The sequence below is a fragment of the Denticeps clupeoides genome, chromosome 5 (assembly GCF_900700375.1).
Source record: "Denticeps clupeoides chromosome 5, fDenClu1.1, whole genome shotgun sequence".
Taxonomy (NCBI): domain Eukaryota; kingdom Metazoa; phylum Chordata; class Actinopteri; order Clupeiformes; family Denticipitidae; genus Denticeps; species Denticeps clupeoides.
The window spans coordinates 18,535,058-18,560,241 of NC_041711.1; the positions used below are offsets into that span (position 1 = coordinate 18,535,058).

The window sequence follows — 25,184 nt, forward strand, 5'->3', positions numbered from 1 at the left end:
AAAGACTAAACTAAAACGAAAAATTAAAACTGGCTGACAAGACAACTAAAAATACAAGTGCACTCCAAGAATATACTAACAGACTATTGTACTGCCATCTGACATTTTGGGAGGTTGGGATCTGAGCCCGCAACCCTTCAGTTACGAGTTTGCTTCCTTATCCGCTAGGCAACCACTGCCCCTATTTAAGGGACCTTCAGAGCAGAACTTTAGAATGAAGCATAAGGCAATTGTAATTCATTTTTGTGAGTATCATGTGGATGAGGGACAGCATACATCTAGGGTATTTGGTGACACAATACTCTGGATTGTTCTGGTTGCACCAAGACGTTTGAAAGCTTCACTTCTTTGTGCTACTATGGCTCATCTTCATTAGTGATTAATGTCCACAATCTTCATGTGTTTGACAGATGGCTCATCAGCAACCCGCTCATTAGTACAGAGTGTGAAGAGAGGAGGGAACACAACCCCGTGGCAGTGAGTGATTGGGGTTGGAAGACGGGCTTGCCAACTCTCTCAAGCTGCATTCAACGCTACTCTGTTTTGAAGTGCAATATGGCCTTCAGACGAACTTAGAGAAAGGATTACTGAAGCACCACAAATGACCAGGCTGGACTTCTAGGGAAAAGAACTGTTGCCAAGAGACATCATCTGATCCATTCACAAATTCCAGGGATTTCCATTTCAGTCCAGGCATTATTCTCATCTGTTTATTCCATATAGTTTCTGAATAATGGAGAGGCACTGTCTGTGGTGCTGATTCATGGAGTGTTAATGGTTTGTCCTTGTGAGGGTTGTGGGAGCAGGAAGCTATATTCACTGTACAAGAATAGCCTGCATCAGTTCTAATATAATTTTCATTATATAAATTGTGCAAATGTGCATTATTTAAATTCCCTTCATTTCTAAATTAATTTCTATATGTTGAACACAGTGTGTGTTAAATCCTGATGAGTTTCAAAAGTGGCTCGTTCCAGCACAACCACACTCACACCTCAAAATGTGTGTTCTTCTTAAAGCTTTTAAGTCCTCTTTACCCTCAGGATCTCAGGGAAATGAAAATAGCCCTCCTCCATTTTTCATGCATCCGCAACCTAGTGCAAAAGCAGCTGCTATATCGACACATAAGAAATCTCGAAGAGATGGCATCAGAGAGGCAGCTGCATCTTGACTTGAAAGTGAGTTTTGCAACACCTGAACATCTGTCACTATGCTGCACTTCCTGGGATGCCAGGATTGCTCTTAATAGCAGCAATTTCACTTGAGACTGCCCTGACTAGTGGCATGGCAGCAGAATGAAGACTTTTAAGGAGGACCTTGCTTGCAGCTTAGAGACTTCTGTCTCTCCCTCATCATTTGGCAGAACGCAGTACGCATTAGTATTTCAGCTGCTTCTTAGCAATGCTTGATGTTCTTTTTACTCTGCTGATAATCTCAAAAAACACTAAATGTACCTAGTGGACCCCAGTTTGGAAACAACTGAGGACGCTTGATTGTTTTTTGAAAGCATGTAATTGCGTCACAAATCTTGGTGATTTCAAACAGACCTTTTCAGATCAAATGTATGAATAATTAAATGCGTGTATTATTTATAATGACTGTGAAATTTTTGTGCAAAATGTCATCTCTGATGATGTGAGTTCTCTGGATTCCAACCTAATGGCTCCATTGCTGATTGTATAATTTACCACATTCGCAGTTCCTATTTAATGTCCTTTGTTTTAGTTTGTTCATAAAACTAAATTGTTTTCAAATGTATTGAGTTATTTAAAGAGCAGTATTGAATGACAAAACTCACCATTGCCTGTATCACCCGTGTGTGTGTGAGAGAGAGAGAGAGAGAGAGAGAGAGAGAGAAAGAGAGAGAGAGAAAGATTTCAAGGATAGTTTGAGATTTAGCCATAGAACAATCTATATACGCAACAATCTATATTATTTTTATATACTTACACAATGATGGTCATCAGCACAGGCTTGATATCCAGCATGTGCAAATATATTTTGAATGTGTGTTTTGTGTAAAGTTGTTTTTTGTGATAGTCTGTTAATAATTATGGTTAATGTGTGTTTTTTTTTTTTCTTCACTTGTCAATTGTATTTGAAAATCAATATGAGCATGTCTGTCTGTGTGTGATGGTGATGTGAGAAGCTCTTTCAGATGGTGTTAATGGCCTGAGTCTCTTAAGCCCCAGTCTATCTGCAGTCTGACGGCCGTGCGACAGCCATAAGAGGAGAGGAGTGGAGAGGAGAGGAGTGGACTGACATAGCAGACCACCCCACCCCACCCCCCTCACTCAATCTCTCACTCACAGCTCCAGTCTCTACTCTCCTCATGCTTAACCCTCACAAAGACAGCGGCACACAAATAAATAAATAAATAAATAGCAGCACCACACACACAACAGCGGGCCTTCCTCTCTCAAAGGTCGTTAGCCGAGTCAGATGAGCACTAATCCACAGCCTCTCTGTGCCGTTCTGATTAACTGACTATTTTATTGGCACCAATTGATTTCGCTGCTGTGTTAAGAGAGATAAACCGTCTCACCGTGAGACCTGGACTCTGCTCCTCACTTTTAGAGATGACCGCCCCGAGAACTTGGACCTTATCGTAGAATCTGCAAATTGAAATGACAATTCTGCTCACAACCTCACATAGGCCCATCACAGGCACATTCAGTAAAGCAAACTACAGTTCTCTCAGAGAACTTCTTTACTATAGGCAGCAAATTATGCATACTATATCCCTCATCTTTTCTCCATGTACTTTGAAATGCATAAAAAAATTGAGTTACTCAGGAGGTGACTGTGGTGCTGATTGTTGAGAGTTAAGGGGTTAATTGTTTCTAGCAGCGCGTCATTCTGAGATCCTAATCTTATGGACAGTGGTGGCCAAGCGGATGAGGAAGTGAACCCATTGTCTCAAGGTTGCTGGTTCGAATCCCGAACTGCCAGGTTGCCACTGAGCAAAGCACTGTCCCCACACACGGCTCACATTTCATCCTGTGCCCCGTGATCTGTGCTTGCTGCGTATCACAATGTCAATCACTTCACTTTCATTCTCAGCTCGATAGTGTCTTCCTGTCCTGTTGATTTCAGCTCTGATTTCATGCCCTTTCATATCTCTGCAATAACCCAGAGAAATAACCCCCAGAAGATGTTTGTTTGTGCGAGGGTGATAGTAAAGCATCTGACTTCTTTTTTGCGATGCAGCGCAGTGCTGCCGTTTCAGCGAATGAGGCTTTGAATTCATAGTTTATAAATGATGAAGCTGTAAATCAGCAGGAGCTGAATGCTGCTCTGCTTTCTGTATGTCTGTCTGTGTGTGTGTGTGTGTGTGTGTGTGTGTGAGAGAGAGAGAGAGAGAAAACATGTTTTGTCTTTTGTGGTGTTTTACTAAATAATCTGTGTCTGGTCTTTTACATTCAGAAGCTATCACTTCAAGGTCTTCACACTTTCAATGCAGTGGTCTATTCTCTTGTTCTCCTCACTCTCTCGTTTGTCACTCATGCATGCCTTGTCATTGGAGAGCGGATCCTCCATATTTCTTTCACTTTTAACAGTAAAATGTGCCATAGATACTGTACCAGATCCATAAAGACTGTAAAAAGTGCTTTTCTTCTCCTTGTGTATTAAGAGAGTGTGGGATTTGTTCTTTAATTGAAAGTGTTTCCATGGGCCTGCTGTTCGTCCCACCATAATGAAGCCGCAATAGCCCTAACAAGGAAACATCCCACTAATTGGACACACACCACCAGCAGCATTCCCATCTGATGAGCCTACGGGCACATTATGTATGTGTAATGGTACTAATGTGCTCGTCCACAGTTTCTGAAGAGACAAAAACATAGAGCATTATGCCAACATGCATGCACACACTAGAACGTTCATTAGAACATCGCAACGTTTGCTTCTTCTCTTTTGCAGTAGGTCAGCTAATTAAAGTGTAAACGCACAGTTTATCCTGTTTCCTTCTCGAACTTCTACAAGCAAATTGCTCTATATTGACTCTTTGGACTCTTCAGCAATTAATTTTCCCTGTGGCTGTTTTGTTTAGTGTTTAAGTGCATTTGATGGTAATATATGTTCCATAATAGTCGTAGGCTAAAATTTGCTATGCATGCCACAGCAGCAGTTCACAGACTGCAAACAAAACATAAATACACATTTAAAATGCATGATGAATGGTCTGGAGTTTTTTAGTCACTGCATATGCTTATGAATGTTTGAGAGATTCAGTTATTTGGCACCAAAAATAAGGGGCATAAAGCACTAATAAGTGTTTTTAATGAATCTCGTAATCTCTGTTGATCGCAGAGCTCAGTATCACATTAAGATAAAATGATGTCTTGATTGGGCTACGCTTACGATTCATTGCACATCACCTCCACTGGCCTTGGCAAGGATTCAGTGGAGTGAAAAACTCAATTTAATACAAGGACGTCTCAGCCTGACCTTTTCGACAGTAAGTGGGCGTGAGTGATCCGCATTCCTGTTATTGCGTGCTAAACGTCAATAGTTATTATAGACATTTTGGGGCTTGCGGGGATTCGATCGTCCACGTTGATGTGCGCTTCATGATGCCTGTCACAGCTGATGCGGTGTGCATGTTATGGAGATGGTCCCCTTGCAGACTGATGAGGGGATCTTATGCTGTAATCATTTTAAAAGCAATTTATTTTTATGCCACAGTTAATTCTGACTGATGGGGACTTCCAAAGTTTCAGGGTAATGGCACTCTGATGAATCTTTTTAAAGATCCTTTTGCCTTCTTGCTGACTGACCCAGATAATATGAATGCCCATATGGAAACTGAAATGCAGCCTCAAGAGTGGTGTGTGACTTTGCTCTTAAATTCTTCACTTGTGCATTAAAGAAGTCCAAAGAACAGAAAAACTATATGAGCATCAGTCAGGCATTGCACAGCCAAAAACTATGATTTATAAACATATAGGTGAGGTCTCCTTGAGCAAAGTACCGTCCCCACACACTGCTTCCTGGGCACCTTTCATGGCTGCCCACTGCTCACTGCTGGGTTAAATGCAGAGGACGTGCACTGTGTGCTGGGTTATGCTGTGTATCACAATGACAAAAAACAACCACTTTTCACTTTCATATGAGCAATTCTATAAAAATAATTATGCAGCTGCAAAAAACACGATCAGGTCTAATGAAAATAATTTATTTGAGGTCATGCAATAAAAAAATCAATGCAAACCACATTGTGAAGTCTCAGCAAATCATAATTTAATACATACTTAAGAGTTAATCATGTCAAGTAAAATTGAGTTGTATTGTCCTATCAGATTTTACATCGTAGCACATAGAAGAGACAAATTATGAAATTATGTCCACACGAAAAACACAGCAACAAAATGTTTTTTAACAAGTGTGACCATTGGACAAGAGCAATAAGAACTGTGTGTATCAAATCCATAATGTGCAATATTGTACAAACATGCACAATATAAAGTTAAAAAATATTCTAAATAGAAATTAACATATAGACTACTCTACTTATGTTCTTTTTAAAATTCACTTCGTTGTTTAAGACTGAAGAACATTAATGCTGCTCTTTTATCAGTTTTGGGGTGCCATGTAGACTAAACGTAACCTGTGCAATATGTGGCTTTAATAATCAACAAGCTAATAATATTCAACCAGAGCAAGGTGTAATGCATTCATCTGAAATACTGCATTTTGGATGAAATTGCATGAGAAGTTAACGCAAGCAGGCTACCACACCAATATCTTATGCCAATTCGCCGTTACCAAATGTTATGAATATTAACTGGTTTATCTCATTCTAATCATCTCATTCCAGAATATCATTTTCGTTTTTGAGCATTTGAATGCGGCGCTGTTCCTGTTTTTGATTATGTGTGAAACGTTTAATTAGTTTCCATTTTCCAAGTTTTCTCCGGTGTGTATAAAAGACTGACTGAATATTATACTCACAAAGAGCCATGCAGGTTCATTACTGGAGCTGTTGACATGAATTGTTGCTCATGCCTGTCACTCATGCTTGTTATGTTTGTGCTGGAACGAGACACTTAAATGGAAAAGTGGGAGAAAAAGAGAGAGGAAAGATTTCCATATCAAACAGAATATCACTCGACAAATCGCAAGCAGGCAGCTCTGCTCTGACCTTTTCTCTAACATGGAGTAACTGAATGTTTGTTATTTAGTTTGTCATGAAAAAAAAGATTAGAATTTGGGATTGAGGTTTTGGCTTTAGATCTGGATAAAGAAAATGAAGAAAACGAGGGATGATATGGGAGTCAGAAAAGATAAATGCCACTGCTCTTATCCCTGAAAACAACCCACATTGGTACTTTTTTTTTTTTTTGTAGTGTTATTTTAGTGAACCAGAGAAGTGTGCCATCAGCGTGAAATTAATCTCTTGCTCCTTCTGTTTTTCTTTTTGTAGGTGTAATCTGGACACAGGGCTTGCATTTGCATTATGGAGCTGGGAGAGTGAGGTAATACACAACACACACACACACACATCCATCCCCACTTCTCGGTTTTATCCCCTGGAGAGGTTGTAAAGGTGTTTACTGTTCAGGCGACCTTCTGAAGCATACATCATGCATCACATACACACCACATACAACACATGCTACCTCAAACACACACACTCTGCGTCACATTGGCTCATGTCAAATACAGGAGCGCATTCCACCAGGGAATTCACCGGCTGGGGAAAAATATTCTCTCTTTATTCTGATGGAGCTGCATCGAATTTGACTTGCTCTTGTTTTTATTTTATTTATTCGTTTATTTATTCATTCATTTACTTACTGACCTCACGCTCAAAATGCTGCTTAGGCACCTATTAAATTGAGTCGTGCTTTCTGTGTAAAATAACCTTGATCAAAAAAATTGATGGGGGTGGGGACGACAGGTAGCAGCCTAATGTGTATAAAGGGCAGAGCAGCTGCCGCAAAATGAGCCCCACTGAATTTCTGCCATCCATCAATTAGAGACGAGGCATTTCATTGACGCGCCGGTAGGGACTAATTGGACAACATGCCCTGCTTGACAACACAGGCTGCCGTTTTATAGAACGCTCAGCTCATCTGCATTTGTCACTGTTCCAGAAATCCATCATTCTCAGGTGATGCCTGTCGAGTGCTGCACTGCAGAACACACCCTGTATGTCAGGTATCGGTGTAAGATGCAAACAATGAGACATAATTTAATAATGAAGGACTTTTACTTTTACTGGAATAGGAGTGATGTCTATTCTGCAGCAAAATGCCTTAAAATTAGAAAATATGGAATGATTAAAAGCCCACAATAGAAAAAGGCATTCTTATTCGGGTAAAGGAGGGGACACACAGATGCTGAATGAATGTGTCACAGATGCAAGCAAGCATGTGCACACACACTCACACAAATCACAGAGCCACATATTACCTTCAGAAGCATTCAGTTGTCATGGAGCTCCAGAAGAAACAGCTCTGTGGTGGCATGAGATAGAAACTATTTTAAAATCTAAATTTATCTTTATATCCATTTGCCTGGAAGTATCGCATGCACTGTGAAAATATCTTTTATTTTGGGTAATTATTAAAACTGCCTGTCGCACTGGAATTGGGGGACTGGGAGGGTGACAGCCGCAGTATGCCGCCATGTTCCACCGATTACTGTGCATCATAACTCTGCTGCAGAAATCAAAGCTGGGGGCCTGGAACGGTTCCATTGAGTTCTACGCTGTGAGAACCCCATGAGGAGATTTCATACAAATCGAGATGCGATTGTGTGCAGCTTAAGCTGGAGACTGATGGCATAAAACGTATATAATTTCCCAAGCAGGATTCTTTAATTGAGACTGATCCATTGTTCCTCGCACCCGTCGCCTTTCAGCAGAGGAGCGTATCATTATCCTTCCAAATCCTTTTCACAATCAGTAGAGGTAGAGAGGGAGTTGCTGAGAGATATTCCACTGCCTTGAGAGTCAGTCCTCCTTGGCACCTCCTGAATTCCCTGGAAAGGTTTAGAATCTTTCTGGTGGGTGTGCAGCCAGGAGGCTGAGGCCACAGGTCAGATCCCAGTGGCTGACTGATAATGTGCTAGTTTGAAATCATTAAACACACTCAGAGAAACAGAAAAAAAAAGAAGTAGAACCAAAAACCATTATCATTCATTGTATTAGTGGCCATTCCAGGCTCTGGGTTTTGGTATCCTGTATTCTGTTCAGTCCTGGTCACAGATGGGCGGTTGTGTACTGTAATTTGCCTGGTGTCCTTGTCTTTTCTCTGTTGAATTAACTCTGGTTTGTTAATTTATGTTTTACTTAAATATTGTAAATCGTTATGCCCTTAGTTGTGACATATTATATTTTAAACTTCACAAATAAGATAATTATTTATCATTTTAAAGGCAAAAGCATAAAGCATAAATCAACTTAAATTTAATTTCATGTGTGTGTTTTATGCGTAGCTCTTTATACACAGTAAACCCCAGCTTATCATAAGCCTTAGAAAAAGACAGAAATAGCCAGAGAAACTGGGCTCATTGTACTGAAATGTCGAGGTACTTCATCAACCTGTGTCTATTTAACAGTCATTCATCTTTCGCTCCCATTATCATGCACTTTCATTTAAAACACTGCTGAATTCTCCACCGATTTGCCCTGTTTAATCTAGATGCCTGGGGGATGAGATTGCATATGATAGAGTGAGTTACTGACAGTAATCTTGGGTAATATTGAAGAAGAAAGAAAGAAAGAAAGAAAGAAAGAAAGAAAGAAAGAAAGAAAGAAAGAAAGTGGATTTCCTGACCTATATATCTCTGTCCTGGTTTCCATAAATATACCTAAAATGTACATAAACAGCACATGCAGCATTTTATATGAATTATTAATCTTAATAGAAGTAGTAAAGCAGCTGGTGTTTGTTGTTTTGGGAAAAGCACAGATCAGTAGAATATGACGGGAAATATTCCATGTATCTCCTGTAAATATTTTTGGTTTTTAAGGCTGCCCTTTTGTTTGGCAGTGACCACACAGGCTTTGTTCTTTTGGCAGCCGCTGCCTCTCTTTATTCTCTTACGCATCGTTCACAGAGATAAGAAACTTTTGCCAATTTGCCTTTTGTTCTTGGTCAGAATGCATTCAAAATTGGCCCGATGAAGCGGCCTGCTTTTCCAAGCCGGCGGCGGATGCTGTGTCTATGTTTGATGTCCCTTTGTACACGAGGGTTTTCTGCGGGGGCCTGAGTTTCACACACGTTCAAAAGACATGAGCATTAGGTGAACCACAGATGCTGGTTTGGGGCTGGTGTGAGTGCATCTGTGTTCAACATGGGATTTTCCAGGAACGTTCCTGCCTTGTGCCATAGGTTGCCTGGATAGGATCCAACATTCCATTTGCCCTGACTTATATGGGCTTAGAGTAGGATGAATGCATCTGTGGATTTTAAGATGCATCGAGAGCAACTGTTCATTAAATCATGGATAAGAATATTTATATTGTATTATGTAGCTAGTTAACTCCAATTCCCAAGTGTCAGCGCCTGGCACAGTCAAACTCCTTGATCTGTCCATAAGTAAACAAAGCCAAGATCTTTTTTAACTGATGTATCTCAATTGTCGCCAGGGGGTTGTATCATAGCACCCCAATGTTCACTGGGGAGATGTAGGTGGTGGTGGACCAGTTCCCTTTATTTGAAAAAGAAATTCCTCTATTCTATTCTACGCTGAATAGCAGAATGCTGATGGGGCAAAAAAGCGTCTTAGTTCCATACTCACATTGACTTTGTCATTTTCCATTTGTACAAAGTGGAGTTTTTTTTTATTGTGGTTTTGGTTAATCACACAGTGGAGCACTTTCTTTAATAATGAGATCAGCAACAGCTGTGAGGAAAAAAGCTTTTAGGCTCAATTTGCATTTAAATGATAGCACAATTAAAATAAGTTTACAGGAGGAATTGTAAGAATTCCTAACTCCAATCTCTTATTAATCTCTTATCATGCATAGGCATGACTCATCTTTAAGATACATTTAAAAGTTTTAATATGTGTGATTTATGTATTCATTAACTTAAGGTCTTAACAACTCAGGAATCAGGTCTTACAACTCATAGTTATTTAAATGTATTGATTATTGATAAAAAAAATCTTACCTTGATTGCAGTCAGCTATTGAACCATAGGCCGATAACAACCTCAAATTTATATTGAAAATTTTAGAAAAGGTCATAGCCCAGCCTGTACCTACACAGCAACAAGATCTGGATTTAGCAGTCTGGATTTAGACCTCATCATAGTACTGACACAGCACGAGCTAAAGAGGTTAATGACCTGCTGCTGGTTTCTGATTGGGGCCGCATCTCACTGCTTGTCCTGTTTGACCTTAGTGCAGCATTTGATACTATTGATCACACTATTTTCCTTGACAGGTTAGAGAATGGTTGATATCAGTTTGTGGACATTAATGGTAATGGTAATTTTCAGTTTTTTATGATCTGCCATGCCCCCTGCGTTCGAAGGGTGCGGGCTCCTTACTGGTACACAAAGTACAGACGGTCATAGCTGGGACCAGATCTTCCTTTTATAAAACTCCAGTTGTTGAGCTTCAGGAGTTCAGGATTCAGACACGGTCTCAGTGTTTATATCTAGGCTGAAGACACATCTGTTCACTCTGGCCTTCTGTTATTAAGTCCACTTTTAAACAGTCACCTAGTCAAGCACAGACAGTGTTCTTTTCACCTCAGTTGGGCTGACCAAGTTTGGGTGCTGGGCCACTATTACACTAGTGTACCACAATAACCACGTATTTCTGTACCAGTTGTACAATTCCACTATCTGTTGCTGTTCCTGTTTGTTCTCTACGAGGCAGTGAATCAAGCACCTAGGCCACCTTCAGAGTCCAATGATAAGAACACCAGAGGGGTGCAGTTATGGACATGGACAGCTTATATAACATTATAGCTGGTTCCCCTAGGCTGTCTATGGTCCTGCAGTGGCTAGAAATGGTGATATGTATAAAGAGAGCTTTGGGCAATCTGCTTCTCCATTCAAACAGCGGTAGCTCTGACGGTCGGATCTGGAACGTCTCCTCTAAAAATGTAAAACGTTTGCACCTCCTTCCTCCTTCACCCGCATGGCATGACATGTGGCTTGAACCTGTGACTTTCTGGCCTGGTGGTCTTCTGTGCTACTCACTAGTCTATTACCAACCCTTATTTATTTATTGTTTCCTTCTGATAAGGTTGAAAAGGGACATGAAATGGGGTTATGGGATGATTATTTATTTTATACATTTTACAATAATTACACATGTAGTCATTACCTGACCACTTTTCCCATCAGTAACCCACTAGAATATTAACCCTCCCAGTAGATGCTACCCTCTCCTTCATCCATCTCTACATTTTTTCCAAGGACGCCTTTACAGGTGATCGGTCTTGTCTGAAGGACACATTGCAAACACACGCTGATGTCCCGTAGATCTGTCAGATGTCACCTGGGCAAATATCGGCATTCATGTGAACGCTCTTTGACTTTATGACTGCTCCTATTTGAAAGCAGCTCACGCAGCGAAGAAAACCTGAAACAAATGGCCGATGTCGCATCCTGGCCCCTTGAATTAACTGGTCAATATGGCAACAGAGCATGCAGCGGTACATGCTGTCCTTGCTGTCCTTCCTGACGCAAGGAAGATACCCTCACATGCGTCCTAAAATCGCATAATTCCTAATTACAACTCTGCATAGAACATACAAAGGAGACGTATGTGTGAATTTTGTCATCACTGTGAAAGTCACTGAGAAGGAATCTGGCAGCTTTGCCACAGGACGACCATATTGGTGCAGAGGTCACAGATCGGGCTCTGGGTGCACAGCATCGTGTCAAGCAGATATATTGCAAGTTGTCTATGGGCAGCTTGTGTGCACATTGACTTTGATTCAGTGATTCATGTTTTGACCAGACAGGAGTAACTGCTTTGCACGGCTGTGCGAGAGCGGCAGGGCCGTGTGAGTGGCCGATGTATAAATCTCCCAGCACCTCCACCGGTCCACTGCCTCGTTTTTTTCAACTCTTTGTTGCGAAACTGTGTTTGCGTTGCTGCTGCTCAGCGCCGGCTTAAATTTGTTAGTGTATTGGATTTACCAGCGGTGCTCCCATGACAAGCAATAATATTTTACGCAAGCAGGCAAGCGCGGCTCCCTGAAGGTGGCAACGATCAGCTTGCCATGTCGCTGAGAATATTTTATTACCTGTTGTTTTGAATTGATTTCCAGTCTTGCCTTGTCCTTGACTCAGGCCTGTGATCAGTCTGTGACAGTGACAACCAGCCAAAAATATACATAAACACACGTCTGCTTTTCTCCACAACTCTACTCACAGGCAGACAGAACAAAACCGACAGACAGAATAGATCTATTTTTCAGATGATGATTGAATAGAATCCTCATATAGCCCATTAAAAAAAACCATTTGCATTCCATATACCCATTCAGTATCTTTGTTCCAAAAAGTTCTTTCTCCTTCCTGAATGAAGTTCCCTCTTTTTACATTCTTTGTCTGAGCAAGATTTCTGCTTCAGAAAAGGTTGTTAAAGCCCTTTGAGACATGTTGTTTCTGGACTAATAAAGGGAAATATGTTATTTCATTTGCATCTTTCTTACCACGGGGAGGTTGGGGTCACACAGGCCTCAGATTGCTAACCGAATGTGTGAATATGTGCTGCATTATAAACAATCATTTCCACAGAATAGAATGAGATGTGAATTCTGTCCAAAACTTTGCACAGACTTTACCCATATGCTTTAAAATACACTTAAAAAGTACTGTTTTATATTGCGTAATTTACTGGGAGTGTATGGATCCAACATTATTTTATCTAGTCTTGGAGAACGCAAATAAGGAAATGGATTTTGCTTTTGTTTCTGTCATGTTTCTGTCATAGGTGTATCAAATAGAGTAGTTAGTGGGAAGCAAAATGTGTGTGTATGAAAGTGACGTGATTGTGATTGTGATACACTGATTGTGATACACTGCTTTTGGACACACCTTCTCATTCAATGTGTTTTCTTTATTTTGTTCATTCATAATTTTGATGTCTTCAGTGAGAATCTACCAATGGAAATGGTCATGAAAATGAAGAAAACTCATTGAATGAGAAGGTGTTTCCAAACTTTTGGCCTGTACTGTATATTGCACACATACAAGGAGCACTTTAGTGTTCATATTGAAAACTCATTTAAAGTTATTTGTAAAAACTGATATGTAAATGAATGGATTTACAAATATCAGGTCTCAATTTGGAGCACAGGATTCAACTCACTGCTGAGCTGTACATCCTAGAGCACCAAAACTGAAACCACCGAAACATCCCCTCATAAACACTGTCTCTGGAGGTCGGTACAGGGCCTGTACCATCACACGGGTTAATGGAGTCAGTGCTAAAGCCATAAATACATCTGGTGATAAAAGCCTGAGCTATAAGACAATACCTGCTAGTGTTAATTCACATAGAAAACTGTTGGTCTTGAGCATCAAAGGTCCTTCATAGTGGAGATGGGGGCATGGTTTTACTGCTATTGATTCCTACCTGATTTCTGAGATTAAAGTCAATGGCTTTCATTAAACATCGCACCTCAGCAGATGAATCAGTATGGATTTCCAATTGGAATGTTTTTTCGGCACGAACCCATGGCCTGTAGATGCACGGACATGGATCTTAGCCGTGATTACGTACCCCTGTTTCATCAGACAGGAGTGAAATTTGAAGGAGCACACTCATTTATATTCCCTCCATCCATCTTCCATACTGACACTTTTCCAGTCATCACTCACTTTGATGTCAGTGACAAAGGATATGAGAATTTAATCCTAGGCACACCCACACAAACAAACACAGACACACTTCTCTGGTAGATCCTCGTCTGCAGGGCTGTGTGGAGTGGATTACAAGTGTATTGATTTTTCAGTTATTGGCGCCTTTTGGCTGGTAATTGAAATAGATGGTAATGTTTGCAGAGTTTCTCACCAGATCTAAACTCCTCAGCGTGGGCAAACTGAAGTTCTCTCCAAATAAAGTCAGTTTTAATGCAGAGGCTTTCACTCTCACACAAACATCCATGTAATGGCCAAATATAGGGGGTTGATGGAGACTTTTTGGATTTAATAGGATGGTGCATTTTTCTGTGGTTGACTATCAAATGAACAGTGAAACGACTGGCCTGAGGTGTGAATGGCCGGCTGTGATGTTTCCTGATGGGGCACTGAGCTTCATGGAGCTGCCTGGAGAGGTCGATAGTAGAGCTGAGAGAATAAATGGCTGATATGAAGTGTGTGTGTGTGTGTGTGTGTGTGTGTGTGTGTGTGTCTCTGGACTGTATGACTCTCAGCCTTTGACATGGTGACACACAGTCATCCCTGCAGCTGCTTTTTATTTGATGTTTCAAGAATGTCATTTCCAGGTCTGGGAAAAGCTTTACTCTTAATTATTAATCTCCATCTCATGTTTGTGTGGTTCGGCTAAAACCCAACTGAGAAAACCAAGTCCTGTTTTCTTCCCATGACCTGAAAGCCCAGTGGAACATAATCTAGTTACCGAGCAAGACAAAAGCAAGGACCGCTGAGCGACAAGGAGGAAAAAGTAGAGGGATTCCACAGCATGTAAGCAGTGCCTCACCCTGAGCCCTCTAATCTACTGAGAGGCAGAGAAAGATCGAGAGTGTTTCGATGGCACCTGGAAATACGCAGTGCAGAGAGCGCGCCTGCTGTGAAAGAACCTGTAATTGAAAGCAGAGAGCAGACAATCTTTGAAACAGTGATAGACGGGGGGATAGTCACTTTCTCTTCAACCATAAAATTTTTGGCACACACTTCAAAAAAGTGTCTGGGCAAGTTCAGTATGGATTTGTATGTGTGTCTTTGTGAGAAAGAGAGGGCGAGCTAGTATGAGTGTTCTCATGTTGGTGTTCATGCATGGCCACGTGTGTATATGCTTGACAGACAGTGCAAATGTGTGTTTTTGCATATCCGTGCATGCACATGTGTGCATTAGAAACAGAAGAGGGTGTGACCTTTTGTGTGTGTATTATTGTGAACACTGAAAATTCCTTTTGACTAGTTTGCAGCTCGCTTGAGTCAGCATGGGCTGCATTTACACAGATGTTATTGGAAGTGGACCTGCTGTTTAAAGTAAATGTCACCCGGCTGGGGACCTGCTGTGGTCTGGAACTCAGCACATGTGGCCCTGTACACATTCTGACAGCTGGGATGCTGGAAACTCCCACCGCCGGAATAGTCTCAGGCATATTCTCATGTTCTCTACAAGTTCTCTCATAACATTCAGACAAGCTTTCAGGTCAACAGTTTCAGGTCAGGGTTTTAATCAGCAAAGAATCATTGTACATGTGTTATTATGCTCATCATACAAAATATTAAAAACTTAACATTACCAAAGTAAATCCTTTATGTGTTCACACATCATAATGTGAAGATATATTTGTAAATCTTCATTGTTGCATGATACCCATTTATGGCACATAAAAAAAAAAAATATGCATATGTTTTAAAGTATTTATAAATTATAGAGCATCAAATTTGTCCCTCATAAATAGTGTAGTTGCCATCTTACTGCAGGGTACACACACACATACGTACCATTCACTTACACCTACAGAAAACACAACAATTCACGGAGGGAACCGGAAAAAACTCACAGCAAGAAAGGCAAAGCAAGCAAACTCCTCACACACAAGCTCCAAGCTGGGATTCAAACTCACAACCTTGTAGGAGTGAAGTCATGTCACTAATTGCAGCTTCCGACACAAAAACAGGTAGACATATGAGAGATTGTCACGTGACTGTCACGATGGCTGCACATGGTGAGGAAGGAGGACGCATATGCTCAACGTCACAAGACATGGTGAACAGGACGGGGGAAACATCAAGTAACAATGACCTGACAGCTCAGAAGGTTGCCGGTTCGAATCCCAATCCGCTAAGGTGCCACTGAGCAAAGCACCGTCCCGACACTCCCCGGGCGCCAGTCATGGCTGTCCACTGCTCACTAAGGGTGATGGGTAGAGGACAAATTTCACTGTGTGCACCATGTGCTGTGCTGTTGTGTATCACAAGTGACAATCACTTCACAATCACTTCAATCACATGAAGCCAACACGTGCCAGAGACAAAGGGCTGGCGGCGTCCTCCCGGTGAGCCACGGCTCCTTGCCGTTGACGTCAGCTACGTCCAAATGTGGTCGGGTTGTTGTTTGTTCCCGTCATGTGCTTCATGTAATAAAGGTCTCGTGACGTCACACTTATGCCATGTCCAGCCATTGTGAGAGTGAGACATCAGGCAGGCATAGATATATTGGGGAACAAAATGAGGGCCATCAGTGAAACAACTCACCCTGGTGGAGGGTTCACCAGGTTACAACTAGGCATATTGCACAGCGTGTAAAGTTTCACAAACATTGAAAAAGTGTGTGTGTGCGTGTGTGTGTTAAATGATGGTGGTTAAATCTCACTGCACTGTTTGAACAGCAAGATAAAGAGCTCCATTTGGATTGCGGCGGCTCTTGTTGTTAAATCTAATACACATTACCTCCTGCATTTAACAGCCTTTCCCTGATCAGCCTTCATCCTTACCCTCCAGCAAAGCAACAAATATCTCATAAATCACTGCCTCAGTCCCTCAAACACTGTTGCAGAATGTGTGTGTGAATGTATGTGTGTATGTAAGGAAAGCACTGATACAACAGTAAGCAGATTACATCAGAACACATCCTCTGCTAATGCACACGTGCCCACTCACACACACAGTGCAGAGATGGACAGAACAGGGGAGAGGGCAGCCCTGGGCCATGTGAGCCTCATTGTAATCAACTGCCACACTACATTGTGTGTGTGCAGACAGAAGGGTGTTCAGCTCAGCATGGCTTGTAATCCTTTCTTTGGGAGCAGCACAGTGGAACTCTGGGTAATGGAACGTTAATTAGCTCCCCGCCCCAAATCACCCTCCCTTCATCATCCACTCCCCCTGCTCCCTGTCAACGCTCCGTCAGGGAAGTTAATGGATAGAGTTTAAATCTGACCCCACACAAACACACACACACACACACACACACAGACACAGAAACACAGATGCTCTTCTTTACAGTCCAGCATATGTTATATATGTTTCTCGCGATTCTCCCCATGATCCAGCTTTGTAATTAATTTCTAGTTCACACCAAACACAGTCCAAATGGAAGTCAATGGCATCTGCTCTCCTGGGTCACCTGAGATGGGAGCTAAATAACAAATGCGCTGCTGTGGTGGGACTTCTGGGATGGGAGCGAAAGTGTCTGGAAAAGTGTTGCATTGTTCAGTTGAAACACACACCCACGCATACTCGAGCTCAAACACACGCTTCTGACACCACCTACACAGTGCAGCCTACCGTTCTTTCTTCACATCTTCACACACACACATGCAGTTACTTACTGACATCTACTTATCAGGATGTTTATTATAAATTGTACATATTTGTCTGATTGGGCTAATTTATTAAACAGAATTTACTTTTCAGTAAGATCAAATCTCATGAACAGAATTCTGCTCTTCTCAGTGCATTTTTGGAGGGGAGACATCTGCCGCATCGCCTGTTGAGAGACATGCATCCTGCATGGCAGTGAAATGGGTTCCACAATGGGGCTGTCAGAGAACAGTCCTGAGGCTGAGCGCCCCCAGAATGGATTTCTCAAGAGGAGCAGTGCTTCAGTTGAGCTTCATTAGGCTGAGATTCAGATTTATGGCTGTTTTTGAGTGTTGAGTGACCCTCCCCCCTCCAACAATCGTATCCTGGAAACTGCATCAGATTATTGTGAAGAATCAGAGGCAATGCACAGGTTATGAATTTCATTACATCGGGCCGAATGCACATGCTCCCGACTGATTTAGATATGCAGCATGCTGATGCAGACAGGTTATAGCAGTGATGATTTATTGGTATGAACTCAGTCTTCAGTAATTCATTTAACTTTCTTTTATTTGACTGAAAGTTCATGGAGAAATGTGTCATTCCTCTGTCTCACTGCTTCTTTTTATGGGTGTATGTGTTTTACCCCAACATATGCCTATATGCACATGTCTTTGTTTGAATTTTGTACATTTATTGGGCAAATTCATGTCTCACATTGTCGTAAACTTGAGCATTATTCTTCATCTGCAAGTCACGTTGGATAAAAGCTGGTGTTAATTGCACATAGGATAAGGTAATGTAAAGTAATGTGGATGTGATATCCATGACAGATGGTGTGAGTGAGCTAGATGAATGATTGAATGAACTGTATATTAAAGAGTGTTCAGAGCCTGTTCCTCTGGTACATTAATACTGTCACTCTACATAAGGACAAGGGATCACAGCTGCAAGTGAAACTAGAAAAAAGGGGGGCATGCCAGGGCAGAATCCCATAAACAAGGCAAATAAATGAAGGAAAGCAGGCAAGTATTAAAGGAACTGAAAAAATATATGAAGGGCGAGGACAAGACACAGGTCACAATAGTGTCATGTCAGTCCATGTGCAACTGTGACCTCTAGTGATCTAGGCCTGCTAGCACAAGGATGTAAATCATCATTTGGGCACTACTTGATTTGATATCCATATCCCATGTTAAAATGTCTGTGTAGGGGTGCGTCTTGCCTTCATGTTGAAATCACTTTCTGCTCAGTTGGTTTTCCACTTTCTTCCATAATTGATTGCCACCATGTTAGCCAGCATGTGTAGGGTTCACACTATGTATGCACAGCCTGCGGCAACGTGTCTCTGGAGCTCACTTTCCATGTCAGAGGTGTGCAGCCTTTAAATTCAAACACTGATGACACCAACTGTAGGTTTCCTGTCCTCATTTGACTAATCCTACTTCATGGCATGGATTTCCAGGGTCAGCTCATCTTTTAACAGCCTTGCCCTGGTCAAGACACAGCACTTAACAGCAGTTCAGGACTTTGGGAACTCTTCATGTATTTGGCACTACTCCTTCTGCTGTTACTGTGCTAGAGGCTGCTTTTGTGCCATTGGCCCAGGTGGCCTCACCCTTTTCATTCTCGTTGCTTTGCCTCTGATTGGAAGACCCCACCGGACCCTGAAGCCTTAAAGGTCAAATCAGGGTATTTAAAAAGTGTGGAGTGCGTGCTGATGGTCTTGGGCTTTGTACTTTTTTTTTGTAGAATATTTTCCTGACCACAACTACTGCTCTCTGTGTGCTTGTATGTAATTTCCTTTATTTACATTTAATTTAGGAAGGGATGCCCTGCCCAGTCAACACGCAAGTACAACACGCTTAAATGCTTTTTTGAATTTTACTACATATTCTATTGTAACTGATGATATTGGGATATAATAAGCATCATGGCCTGGAGTTTCTATCCTCAGGCCATAAGGATGCTGAACATGCCACCACACATCACACCTCTCATCCTGACCATCTGAATGTTCACTGTTGTTTACTGCTATCTGTTACTGTTACACTGGTTATTAGACAATCTATGCACAATGCACTTTAACAGAATACATATCCTCTTGTGTTATAGCTTGCCTCCTTTTTTTCACCTGGTTTTACTAGCCTATTTGTATCCTATTTTATTTTCTCCCTTATTCTATTTATTTCATTATAATGTTTACTTAACTATGCATAGTCAAAACCGGGTGGCTCAGGATGCATTTCACTGCATGTTTTACTAATACAACTTTGCAAATCAAATCTTAAATATATGTTCAGTAACACAGCATGTAATATAGCATTCATTTCATAATATATAAGACAATAGATGTAAGATATGTGATGTGCATTAACATACATCTCACGGTGTGAGCTGAATGATTCATTTTCTGGAGAATAAACTGATTGTTTTTGGCCTTTTGGAATGTCATGTCATCAACACCAGGATGTAACGACTGATATTGATTTAATTTGTCACAGTAGGACAAACTTCATATTTATTTGTATTTTTTCTCAGACATTTGTCTCATACATTTTAATAATGTAGGGAATGTGATTATGAAATCGCTTGACATTAACATGAGACAGTGGCATTTGAGGAAATTAAAATTGAATCCTTCAGTTAATTAGTGAATGTGTCCTGTTGAGATAGGTGGAGGATATTTGATTAAAGATCATATCTGCTCAAGATCTGTGGTGTTTTTCCTTTCTTTTACATGTTGTGCAGCAATGTGTGGCCTTGTTGGAAAGCTTCCATCAGCTGGAAATGTAATATAACAATGTGCAGTGCTGTGTGTTAGACACACTGCTTTCGTTTGATTAGCTTGACCCCTTAGTGGAACTGTAATATGTAATCCTTGCATCCCTTCATTCAAATGATTTATGTATACCCATTAAACTATGAAGGGCCCAGGCATACATCCCATGAATCTATTCGATGTGGTTAAAGCTTCGCTGGTGTTTAGCCTCAAAGTAGTGTCTAGGGAGCTGTCTGCAATAGATTGCGTGAATTATCGGATAGTTTCTTATTCACTTGCAAATGTTATATAAGTTGTGTAAGTCCCATGGAAAGATCATTTTGTCTTTTTTTTTACAACCTCAGTTTTGACACACATGCAGGAGTATTTCCCTCGTACAGAGCATAGCAGACAACTGAGTGTGTGTTTGGGGAAAAATATAGTCTGCAGCACATTGAACACTGCTACTAAGTCACTGGTAAACTGCCAATAGTTTTTCAGTGCATGAATTTATTTAGTGAGTGTTAACATGGCAGCAAATATGAGTAGATCTTCCATTAACACAGATCTATCGGCTGCTCTCAAACTGCTTATAAATGCAGCCTAAACTTGACCCTAATCTATCCGTAATCCTTAGCATGAATTGTCAGTAGGTTGTCTGTGACACTGCCTTTAAATTAGGTTGTCATTTCAGTTGTTCTCTGTGATAAAAAAAAAAATGTCCCTGAGGTGCTGGTTTGAAAAGTCGTTCCACACCTTTTCTTTCAAAACTGTCACATATTTGAAAGAATGAATTATGCAGCCTAACTGCTTAATATTCTTCACGCTAATTGATTCATTAATGTATTCTTTAAAAAAAATGTGTCACATGCCTGTGGATTGGGATGGTTTTACCCCTTAGTGAGGAGTGTGTCTTGTCATTTTCTCCCTTTCCAAATCATTGTCCATGTTTCAGTATGCTGGAGCTGTGGTACTAAAGTATTTTTTATTACAGATTTTTATTACATTTGATTTGTTTTCTGACAGGGAGGACCAAAAATTAAGAGAAATAAAATGCACATAAAAAGAAACAAAAGATACAAAAGAGGATAAGGTGGTTCTATAAAGAGGCGAATTGGTGAGCAGTGGGCAGCCGTGACAGACGCCCGGGGAGCAGTGTGTTGGGACGGTGCTTTGCTCAGTTGCACCTCAGTGGCAACTTGGAGGATGGGGCTTCGAACCGGCAACCTTCTGATTACGGGGCACTTCCTTAACCGCTAGGCCACCACTGCCCCTCAATGCATCTGAATGCATGTCCAATGCTGGCTGACAAATCTGTCCATTCCTGTGGTCTGTCCTGATCCCGGTTCTAGACACCACTGACTTCACTTCCACAAATGGGCAGCTTGGTGTGAGTTTTCCAGCAGCGATTGCTAAGGAACCTTGGTCATATCACAACAGGAGTTGTGTTTCTTTCAGGGCTTTTTATGGTTATCATTGACCCTCTGTTCCCAGTGGCGAGTGTATCATGGTTAAGTCAGAGTTAGAGTACTAAGGGCATATGTATCTTGTTCGGAAGCAGGCAGCAGGTTTGCATCTTTGGTGCATTTGACACACAATGGCTCCACTTCCAACAGGATTAGTCTCATTTGGTTGGGTGTAGCATTATGTTAACTTCACATTTACATTTGAACACATTAAATGTTGATCCTCAGCAGTGAAAGAGATCAGAATGAAAAACCCTGATAATAAGGCACGTATAACAGTTTTGCACAGATATATACACCCAAACATCAAATTCTCTCTCGATTCTATATCTCTCTCACACACACACACACACACACAAACCCTCCACCCATTGCTTATTTTGAGACAAACTATCCCAACTACCCTCGGCCCTGCTGTTTTTGAGCCTAGATTGGAATATGGATGTGTGTTTGTTTGTGTGTGGGTAGTTCCTTACATGCAGTAACCCACCAGAAAATTGCCAGTAACACACTCCCACACACAAAGAGAGTTTGCTAGAAAGGAAAAAAATTTACATGAAGCCTCCGCACCGCCCACTACATCAAGCGTCAACAGTTCCCATGATCTGAACCAACTTCAGAGCTTTCATCACTTGCTATGGTTCAGTGGTAATGAACTTACTACCATATTAATTACCACATATACATAGTATACCTGCGTTAATGTAGTCCTATTATTATCATCAAGTTAGTACAATGCAATCAAGGGAGAAAAATAATATTTTTTGTTCTGAGGTGACCAATAGTTAAAAACACTGAATTAGTGGTGTTTTTAGATGTTTCCTTGTAAGGCGGGGGGTGTCAGAAATCAGATCAAGCCAATACCCCCCCCCTCAATATAATCACATCATTCCAACTATTAAATATATGAATTATCTTGCAATATAACAGGTTGGTTTTCTTTATTCATTTAATTTACCAGCAAAATAATAGCATGTTAAATCATCTGGTAATGTTTCTCACCAGTCTTCCAAATACATGGTATGACCCAACCCCCTCTTTTTGAGGGGTGTCCAGCCAGGGTTATTGTATCTTAACAAGTGCTTAAACAATTGTCACATCATGGGTCATGTCACCTGATCATGCTATTGTTACAAGTAAAAATAGGATTGAGAACAAATTTAATGTGTGGGCCGCATTTCATTATATTTTTAGAATTATACACAGGCCAATAAAATATGGATCACCTGCTATAAGGTGCCACTCAAAAAAATTATCATGTACTTGTCCACCTTACAGGTGATATGTTAGCATGTAGCACTCACTTTTTTGTATTTTTTTAATAACCTTTATTGTGTAACCTTTTTTCCTGAAGCACCCCCTGTGTCACGTCTTCGGGCTTACGGGGGAAGGAAGCGCAGAGGTCTGACATGCTGGGAAGGGTTTTATTATTATTAAATAAACAAACAAATACAATTAAACAATGGCGCGGTGGCCAACACGGGAAATAAAAAGGAATAAACGTAAACAAACCCGCAGGCGTGTGCCGATTGCCAGAACTGAAAATACTAACACATGGTTACAATGTCAAGATCACGAAAATGCCGGAGATCTGGAAGGGGCAGAAACATCCGGCATTTAAGCGCTGTCAGGATTGGCCACCGGTGTTGCGCACAGCTGCAGTCAATCCTGACACCCTGCCTGTGTCCAAGACAAGCCAGGACACCCCAAACTCAATTCCTTCACTCATACCCACATTAAAAGAATAAAATGATTAATTACACATTTTTATTATCAAAAAAATAAACAGTAGTTGTTGGTTTTGTTCTTGTTTTTCATGTTTTAAACTGCAGGCTATATAGAGTCTACAGTAATCATCCCTAATAAACCTGACAGAATTCAGCCTAAGGCCCAACACGACTATTATGCTGTGTGGTGCATTTACTGTGCCATTCCCATAGAGCCAAATAATAATAATGACAAGAAGAAGAAGAAGAAGAAGAAGAATCAAGCGTTTGCACACAAACGCTTGATTAAGAGGGAAAGGAAATGTGTGGTTTTAAAATATAATCGCCAGCTGCTTACATCAGTTTCACCTCGACAGCATCCATTTTTCCATCTGTCTTGTGATAATTTAACCTGATGACGGTGGGCAAGAATTGATCATTTCATTTAAAAAACATTTAATAACACAAATTTACGACATGTGAAAGACTTTTACCAGTCACCAAAACAAATTTCCAAGCAGCGAATCGTACTGAAAAGGTACTATAGACCGGAAGTTTGTGTTTACTGACTGAGCTGAGCCGAGACTACTAAAATGATAGAAATTGAGTACAGACCCAACCCAACCCGGGCCAAGATTTACAGCTCTAGTTTATATGGCATACAGAATTACACAGAGTTTTGTTTATCCTATTGGTTGTGTTATTGTTTATACATTTAATGCATACAAATATCATTTTTGTAACCTCGGTGCAGAGGTTACATCTCATCTCTTGCGCCCTCCCAAGGGTTGGCAAACACTGGTTTAGACCACAAAGTCTATTTTCTGTTGTGTTTTGTGTTTTTTATTTGTATTTTAAACACATTACATAATCATTATCGTAGTGTATCACAAATCTATAAGAAATCAAACGTGTGTGTTCAGCAGTGTTTGACGTTAAATTAGAGGATAAATTAAAATAATGAACATTCTCTTATAATCGGCAGACGTTCATGTAGAAAGTGATGTATGTGAATATTGTATGTAAACGAACCTATCTTGCCAACTCATCCCAGAATCCGACCAATGTTGGATTCATGGGAAAGCCCCGGAAAGCTCATTCTACACAGTGTACAAAGCAAAGCAGATCACTGTCTGATTTGCTGCCAGTACCGAGCCCTGTGTTCCTGCCCTCTACTCTTGTGATGCCCATATTAAAGAGAGATAAGGCCAGGACTAATTCAGAAAAAGACAGTTCTGGAGAAACAATAAAAAGACAAGAAATATGATCATTTTTATGGTTATAAGTTTAAACAGGTTGCGTTGCCCAAAGCTTTGGCAGCCAAGCTTAGATGAAGAGCCAAGAAGGGAATGAATCTGTCTCATTATACAAATGAAATGGAGGTATAGAGAAAGAGTGTGAGAAATATGGTTGTAAAGAGGAGACATTGACAAATGAATGCATGAACAGATTGCCTGCTCTCAGATTTGTGCTGTAAAAACTGTCAAAGGAGGAATTAAAAGAACAGACTGCCATTTATCAGAGTAGTGGACATCTGCCCATCTCACATCCTCTGAAAGCAGGGTTAAAAAATGGAGTGTGTGTGTATCGTGGGGTTCAATGTGCTTCCCATATGAAAGATATGATGGATTCAGCCCAGATGGCACAGTGGCACAATGATTATTGCTTCGCTACAAAGAGACCTGGGTCTTGGCGTCCTTCTCCAGAGGATCAGCTCCTGCTCACATGGATTTCCTTCTCACATGCAGGTCAGGTCAAAAACCTTACAGTCTATTGTCCCTGGTGTAATCGAGAACATGATTTCAGTATGTATTAACCTGGAGCC

At 40.9% G+C, this 25,184-nt stretch overlaps 2 protein-coding genes across 3 annotated transcripts in view; both read left to right on the top strand.

Annotated features, from left to right (window-relative positions):
* The window catches only part of LOC114789717 (beta-1,3-galactosyltransferase 1-like), an 89,164-nt gene that overhangs the window by 46,532 nt on the left and 17,448 nt on the right, over window positions 1-25,184 (top strand). For both annotated transcript variants that reach the window (XM_028979022.1, XM_028979023.1), the window contains one exon: window positions 6,428-6,479. The gene's annotated coding sequence lies outside the window, so the exon portion shown is untranslated. The remainder of the gene's footprint in view (window positions 1-6,427; window positions 6,480-25,184) is intronic.
* LOC114789716 (ceramide synthase 6-like) overlaps window positions 1-25,184 on the top strand; it is a 122,759-nt gene that overhangs the window by 46,526 nt on the left and 51,049 nt on the right. Inside the window, exon 2 of the mRNA XM_028979021.1 lies at window positions 6,428-6,479. The gene's annotated coding sequence lies outside the window, so the exon portion shown is untranslated. The remainder of the gene's footprint in view (window positions 1-6,427; window positions 6,480-25,184) is intronic.